The sequence below is a fragment of the Equus przewalskii genome, chromosome 21 (genome assembly GCF_037783145.1).
Source record: "Equus przewalskii isolate Varuska chromosome 21, EquPr2, whole genome shotgun sequence".
NCBI lineage: Eukaryota > Metazoa > Chordata > Mammalia > Perissodactyla > Equidae > Equus > Equus przewalskii.
Window position 1 is genome coordinate 7,887,517 of NC_091851.1, and position 7,754 is coordinate 7,895,270.

At 45.3% G+C, this 7,754-nt stretch overlaps 1 long non-coding RNA gene across 3 annotated transcripts in view; it reads right to left on the reverse strand.

The window, feature by feature from the left end:
- LOC103555211 (uncharacterized) overlaps positions 1-6,894 on the reverse strand; it is a 31,357-nt gene extending 24,463 nt beyond the window's left edge. For 2 of the 3 annotated variants that reach the window (XR_545959.2, XR_011530738.1), the window contains exon 1: positions 6,757-6,886. This is a non-coding gene — a long non-coding RNA (uncharacterized lncRNA). Of the gene's footprint in view, positions 1-6,756 lie in introns of all 3 variants that reach the window. The other variant, XR_011530737.1, reaches the window with a different exon arrangement.
- Positions 6,895-7,754: the final 860 nt, after the last annotated feature.

Sequence of the window (7,754 nt, forward strand, 5' to 3'; positions counted from 1 at the left end):
ATTGATTTGCCGTTTTCTTGTTTAACCTGAGGGGAGACTCAAGGGTCACAAGGATTTATAAGCTTGTTTTGCAGAAGAAAAAGCCTTTAAGGAAGTTACAATCACCAGATTACCAGCCCCCAGCTGCTGCTGACGCCCAGAAGTCTGATTGCCCAAGGGCTTACCTGGAGTGAAAGACACACAGATTTCCCCTTTGTTTCTCTGAAACTCCTCTTCTCCAGCCCCTTAGCTCTATAAAGACTCCTGCTTTCTTCTTTCATTAAGGCAGATTTGAGAGAACCTATCCTCCTGCCTTCTTATTTTGGCCAAGTTAAATAAGTCTTTCTCCATCTCCAAGCACCAATATCTCAGTGATTGGCTTATTGCACAGTGGACACACAAACTGAAGATTAAGAGGCTCAGTATCACTCACATCTCCGTTCTCCTTACCAAGAGAGCTGGCCATAGGCCAGTGCCTTGGCCACATTCCTTATCCCTCTTATCTTTCCACTGCCCCCTGCAATTCCCGAGCTCAGCCCACAGGTATCACCAAGATTCAGGAACGACCAGATTCAGTGACTCCACACATGGAGCAGCCCAGCCACGATTTGGTTTAACTTGGGTCTTTGTGGCCAAGACTTATTACATTATTTCGATGAGAAAAAACATTCTGAGTTCCACACAACTGCTCAACAAATGAAACTTTGGAAGATAAGTATTCAGAAGCTAGGGCTGCTCTGCTTCCATCTAGACCAACATCCATTTGTCAATCTTCCCACCTTTAGTCAAATAAAAACAGCTGGCCAGGGTGCCCTCAAGCAAGACCCAAGACTCATCCTTGGCCCCAGACAGTAGTTTAAACGTTTTCATACTCTGACCACTTTGTCCATTGTGACGCTCCTGCCCTCATCTCACTTCAGCCTTTTCCTAGTTCCAACCCCAACACCACAGTCTTCCCTTCCCACTCGCTCCTGCCAAGTCAGGCAGCACCCCTGCTGGGACGAAGTAGTAATGATTGTCCTTATCATTAAGGGATCATGTCCCCTACTTTTCTAACCACTCTGCCATTAAAGTCACAGCCAGGTGGGTAGCAGAAGCAGGGGCAGCAAGAAGAGTTGAGAAAAAGGTATTCACAGGAAAAGGCAGCCAACAGGTAAATCTCCTGAAATGAGGTGGGACTTCTGGGAAGGCAGCAGCTGGAGCAGAACTAGGGACAGAAAACAAGATTGTGGTGGCTTGCATTATTATAGCTATCAAGGTTCTTTCAGTGCAAACAAGAGAAACCCAGTTCAGCCCAATGAAGAGAGAAATGCAATTTATTAGAGGGATATGGGTACCCATCAAATAGGAAGAAAATCTGACCAGCCATGTCTCAGAGAGGACAGGAACCAGAATAGTTTTAAGAATCTAGACAGAAGGAACTGTTTTCCATCCTTGTAAGATTTATTCAGGCTTCAAATTTCCGGGAGTCTGGTTGACCCACCCCTGAGAGCCCACCAGTACTACATGAAGTGGAGAGAAGCTTGTTCCCCAAAGGAAAGCAGAGGGGCTGTTACCAAGAGGCAGGCAGAAACAGTGATTCTCCGCTACAGGGGTTGTAATACTGTGTTAGTGGTTTTCCCATCTAGACTTCGGGTTTGCCTTTCTGTGCTGTTTCTCTCTTCCTCAGTATGAACTAGAGAGATAAAGTTACTGAGCAATTCATTCAGTAACAACATTCCACAGGCGTTTTACTGAGTGCCTGTGTCAGACCTTGTGCTGGTCACTGCACACACAAAGGCACATATAAAACATCATCATGGTCACCAAGGTCTAGAAGGGAAGGTGGATATGGAACTCATCAAGGGCAATCCGGTATTGTCGGTGTTGCAGAAGAGGTGTGTACAGGGAAAATGGGGTCTAGGGAGGCATGGCCAGGTCCACCAAGGCAATGGAGGCTTGAGAAAAGCTTCCTCCAGGAGGTGACCCTGAGATAAGCCTGGAAAGAGGAGGTAGGCAGGGGTCACCAGGAAGACACTTGGGTCAAGTGCCTTGCAGAGTGGTGATCTAGACAGATATGGAGTAGTCAGAGCAAGAGCAAAGGCACAGAGACACCAAATGCTGAGGATGAAGCGGGGTGTGGGGACAGATAAGGCTAGAGAGGAAATCACAGGCCAGGCCAGATGGTGGAAGGCCATAAGAAGGACTTTGGGCTGAATCTGTAGGCGAAGGGGAGCTCTACAGGGATTTGAAGCAGAGAAGTGATGTGATCTGGTTTGCATTTTAGGAAGATCCTCCTGGCCTAGAATGAAGACTAGAAGTGTAGAAAGTAGTTAGAAGATTATTGCAAAAATCTGACCAGGGGCCGGGACAAAGGCAATAGCAATGAGGATGAGGAAGAGACAACAAGTAGGTGCAGCGTTAAGAAGGAGCCATCTATAGGACTTAGAAATGATTTGTTAGGAATGGCAAGGGAGAGGGAGGCATCTAGGATTACCCCTAGGCTTACGGCTTGGGTGAAAAGATGGATGGTGACACCGTTCTCCAAAACCAGGGTATTCACCAAAGAAGAGGGATAGATTTGGGAGAGAAAAGATAAGTTCAGCGTCAGATATTGGATCTTGGGATGTCTGTGGGGCACCCAGGAAGAGCTCTCTAGTAGAACACTGGATCTGAGTATACCAGAGCTGAGAGATATCAGCATGTGAGAGATGGGTGTGTCGAATGTGGGGAGTGAGAAGCTGGTCTTAGGCCTGAGTGCTTGAGAAATGAGAATGAGGAGCTGGGAAAGGAACCTGAGAAGGAACTGTCAGGGAAGTAGGATGAGAACCAAGAGAGTATTGTCTGAGAAGCCAGCAGAGGATGATGATGTAATAAGAGGAAATGTTCAACAATATCAAATGCCTCAGAGAGATGCCCCCCAATGAGGCTCAAAAAAGTCCATTGGATTTGACATTTATAAGGTCATTGTTGACTGAAGTTAGAGATCTTTCAATAGAATGGTGGGGCCAGAGGCAAGACTGGGGTTATTCCAAGGGTGAGTGGTGTGTCAAGGAGAGGGAGCCATGACTCCTAACATACCTCCCCATGCCCGTGACCCTGTGCTGCTGGCATCAAGATGACCTGGGGCTCTAAGGGATTATGAAGTAATTCATTCGTTCATTCATTCATTCAACATGTGCTAGTACCTGGGTGCTAGGCACCCAGACCCAAAAGATGAGTAAGACCCAGTCACGGCCCTAGAGATACTCATAATTTAATTGGAGAAACACAAAGATCACATATGGTGCCATGTGATGGAGTCTGTGTCGTAACTGAGTTGTGAAGGATGAAGGAAATCAAGGAAGTCTTCGTGGAGAAGTAAAAATTGAACTGGGTGTTTAGAATCTGTCACTTAGGCGATGCCCAGCCAAGAAACCCCTTGAAGCAGGAGAGGGCCATGATCAGCTTTTTGTTGTTTCATGTGGAAAAGTGATGAATTTTCACAAATTTAATACTTTCACATAACCAGCACCCAGATCAAGAAACAAAGCAGAAGTCCATCAGGTCTCCTTCCAGCCAGTGGCCCACCACTGTCATGACTTCCCCACCCTCACCTCTTTTGTTCTTTTTACATTAAAAACGAGTATTCAGTACTCATTGGTGTCTTCTGTCTTTTGCGGGAGATTCTTCTGTATTGCTGCATATAGTCATAGATTGTCAGTCTCCTATTTGTCTTTTAAGAAAACGTGACAAAGATGTGAATGAGTGGATTATGAAACTCAGTCCCTTCCTTTGCTTTACAGTCCTGGTACATATAATTAACCAATGACCTTGGCCTTGCCCCTCACCAAGTTTAAATGGGTGGGGCTGGCTCTCTCCACTTCCATGTCTCTCTCCTTAAGACTCTATTCATTTCTCAGATTGCCTTCAGTGTTCACTGAAGTGCAGGTTCTCTTGTATGTCCATAGGTGCACATGTGTGTACATGTCTGTGTGTTTGTGTGTGTATATGTGTGTTGGCAGGGAGAGAGGGGAAGGGAACTCTGTAGGGTTTGTTCCAGCCTCTGCCTGGTTTGCAGAGGTGGGAGGTATGGCTGATAGGCTGTCCCAGAAAGAGATAGGCCAGCCTGCAGGGCCCCAGCTGTGATGGACAGAGGGGGAAGTGGTTGCTGTGGATGGAGTGGCAGAGTATGAATGATGGAGCCAGAGCTCAGGCTGTCCTAGTAATGAAGAGACCACCCTCAGAGGAGACCTAAGTCATTACTGTCATTCTAACTGCCACCCTCTCTAATGCTCAGGAAGCTTGCAAATCCCACAGCAATCCATTCCCCATTTCTGCTGAAAGAAAAATGAAAAATCATATACTGGGAGGAATAAGTAATTCCTGCCTGTCTTCTTAAAAATACAGCAAGACCCTGCAGAGAATATGCTTTCAAACCAAGGCCTTCAGGTACCGAGCAGTCAGGCGGCTTCTGCCGCCAAGGTCTATGCTGCCTGACAGCTCCCCATAAAATTCCTGAAGGAAGAGGTTATATCACCAATAAAACCTACCCTCGGAGTCTCTCTTGGCTGAGTTTTGTCCCAGGAGCCCTTTACTCTTTCCCTCACCTATTCTAGGTTAATAAGCTGGTATTTTCAAGGGCAGCTCTAAATGTAAAGGAGAGCTGGCTTTTTTTCCCTCTCCACCTAGGATGAAGATTTGTTTTTTTTCTTAAACTGACAGCATAAATGTTTTGAGTCCCAACCTGCCATTTGAAAGGACGCTAGTACAAATCCTGTAGGGCCAAGAACCTTGTGGGGAGTGGTAAACTGAGGGGTCTGGAAAGACGATGACTCTTTGCCTCTGATATATACATTGACTTTCTCTCTGTAAGCACCCAATCTAGTGCCATGGTTTCTCTCTCTCTCTCTCTCTGTGTTTGTGTGTGTGTGTGTGTGTGTGCGCGTGTGTATGTGTGTCTATTTGTGAGTTTATTTGTCTGTGAGAGTCTGATTATCTTATACACTGGCAGGCTGGCCTGTGGCTTAGAAATAACATCCTCCTATAGCCTTAGAGTGTTGATTGGGAGCCAAGACCCTGAGAGTAGAAGGGTCTGTCCAAGAACTTCTAGCTTGGGGGCAGAACTGGGACGAGATAGTTTCAAAAGCTATTTTCTCTTCCCTCCTAAACTGAAGATTCTTTTTTCTGTTGACCTCTCAGCAGCCTGCTGATGAGAGCCTCTGATAACCCGTGCCATCTTTCTGTCATCTACGTCACTGTCTTCTAGTCTCCGTGAATATTTTCCTGATCACATCAAGATTTAATCTCAAGAACAATATGGTATAATAACCACATGAGGCTGTTAATGGCTGCCGATGGGTCATGTGGAGTCCCTGTTTCAAGAGTATTTGCATCTCAGCAGGGGTAGAGGCATGCACACGCCTCCAATGGTTGTTCACGTGATTTGCACTGTTCCCATGCCTCACCTTCTCAGCACATGGTAGGTTAAACTTCTCCATCTTTGTTTAATCAGGTGTGGCCACATGACCTTCTTGGCCAATGAAATATAAGTGGAAGCGACGTATGTCACTTCTGGTGGAAGCTTTAAGAACTAGTGTGCGATTTGGCACATTCCTTTGTCCTGCCTCAGCTATCGAAAGCATATGTTGAGGTGGGTCTACTGGCTCACTTTAGACCTGTAGGAAGTGAGAAATAAGTTTTGTTGGGTTAAACCTCTGAGATTTGGGGAATGTTTGTTACTACAGATAGCCTAGCATATCCATTCCGATAAATACGTTGTGGAATTTCAGGCATTGAAAATTGTGTGCCCAATAGAACTGGATGATTAGAGGATGTGGGCCATGCCATTGTGCCAAAGACTTCTTCTGTAACCACCATGCACCAAGCCATAGTCTTAGGCACAGGGAGTACCCAGCATCTGTTGGCTGTACTTATTGGGGCACTCGTTGCCTTGAAGTGGAAGGAGTGTTAGAAAGTGAGCCCAGGCCACTAAATGCCTACTTCATTCCTCTTCAGGGCCAGACACCTCCATGTGTGTGTGTGGCCAGGTAGAGACTGTTGGTCAGGCCCAGAAGATATAGCATGGGCTATAAGCCCAGGCTCTGTACATTATTGGATTGTAATTGGCATTTTTTTGCCCTGATTTGACTTTTCCCCATGAACGACCTATATTGCTTGAACCTAAAACCTTTGTTGCTTTGCTCTAAAAGTAAAATACAAATCTTTGTGGTCAGTGCTATAGGAGGCAGCCAAATCCATCCCTGTGTATTCTCAAACAGAGCCCCAAATTTATCCATCATAAATTCAATTCCACAGAGTTTTATCAAGAACCTACTATGTGCCCTTAGGGATGGTCCCTGCCTTAGAATTCACAGTCCGCAGAGAAATACCACATTAAAAAATAACTACAAAATATGAGTACTGTATATAGACCATTCATTCAATAAACGTTTACCAAAAACCATCATGTCCTAGATAATAGAAGTTACAGAAAGTGTAGTTGTATGACTAGAATGTGATAGAAACATTTAGGAGCAATTGTCTCATCCTGGAGGAAAGAAGTGTTCTAGTTACTGTTGCCTCATAACAAACCACTCCAAAACCTTCTGGCTTAAAATAGCCATTATATTAAATTCACAGATTCCGTGGCTTGGAAATCCAGGCAGGGCACAGCAGAAATGGCTTATCTCTGCTTCTCAACATCTTGAAAGACCCTAAGGCTGTACATGACCTCATGGCTGGGGACTGGAGTCACTGGAGGCTCTTTTACTCACACGTCTGGCACCTGGGCTGGAATGACTCAAAGACTGTGCTCACCTGGGACTGACAGCCCACATGTGGCCTTGCAATACGGCTTGAGTTTCTCACAGTATGGAAGCTAGGTCCCAAGAGGGAACACCTCAGAAGGGGTGGCAAAGAGTGAGCGTTCCAAGAGAAGCAGAACTTGGGAAGGCCTTTTGTGACACAGCCTTTGAAGTCTTATAGTGTCACTTCCTCTGCATTCTCTTGGTTTGAAGTGAGTCTCTAAGGTCAACCTACATTCAAGGGGTGAGACATAGATGCTGCCCTCAATGAGAGAAGTGTCCAAGAATTTGCAGACATGTTTTAAAATCACTGTAAGGGAGGTACAGTGTTGTCTGATTAGGTTCTATTTTTATCTTCTTAGTAACAGAACCCCTATGTTGTTAGACAGTTAACTCGGGTTTTCTTTAATCTACATTTCCCAGCCTCCCTTAAAGACGGGGGTGTCCAATGAGAGGTGAGTAGAAGTCATTGGATGAGACCTCTTGGGAAGTTCTTAAAAGGGTATACTCTTTTGGAAGTATCTGTGTTCCCTCCTCCCTTTCTTTATTCTTCCTGTCTGGAATGATATAGTTGGAGTTCCAATAGCCATTTTGAGACCATGAGGCAACCTGGAGGCTCAAACCTAAACATTAAGGATGACAGAATAGAAAAATTAAAGAAAACTGTGTGCTGGGAGACACTGTGGAGCCAACATACCAGCCCTGCCTTCCTGCTTTTGAGTTTCGTGTTATGAGAGAGAAAAGCAAGCCTCTTATTTGGTAATCTCTGCCACCAAAATCAATCCCTAACGGACACAGAGGATCAGACTGAGTTACAGAAAAGAGGAAATGTCACTTATTTTTATAAAGCCACCCTTTCACAAGTGTTTGTTAAACTGAGTACGAGGTGGCCAGCTGAACAATGTGAGGAAGAGCATTTCATGCAGAGGGAAAACTATGGTTCAAATGTCAAGGACATGGAGAAGTTTATGCTGAAGACACTTCGTCACTCTCTCTTGAGAAAGGAGATGG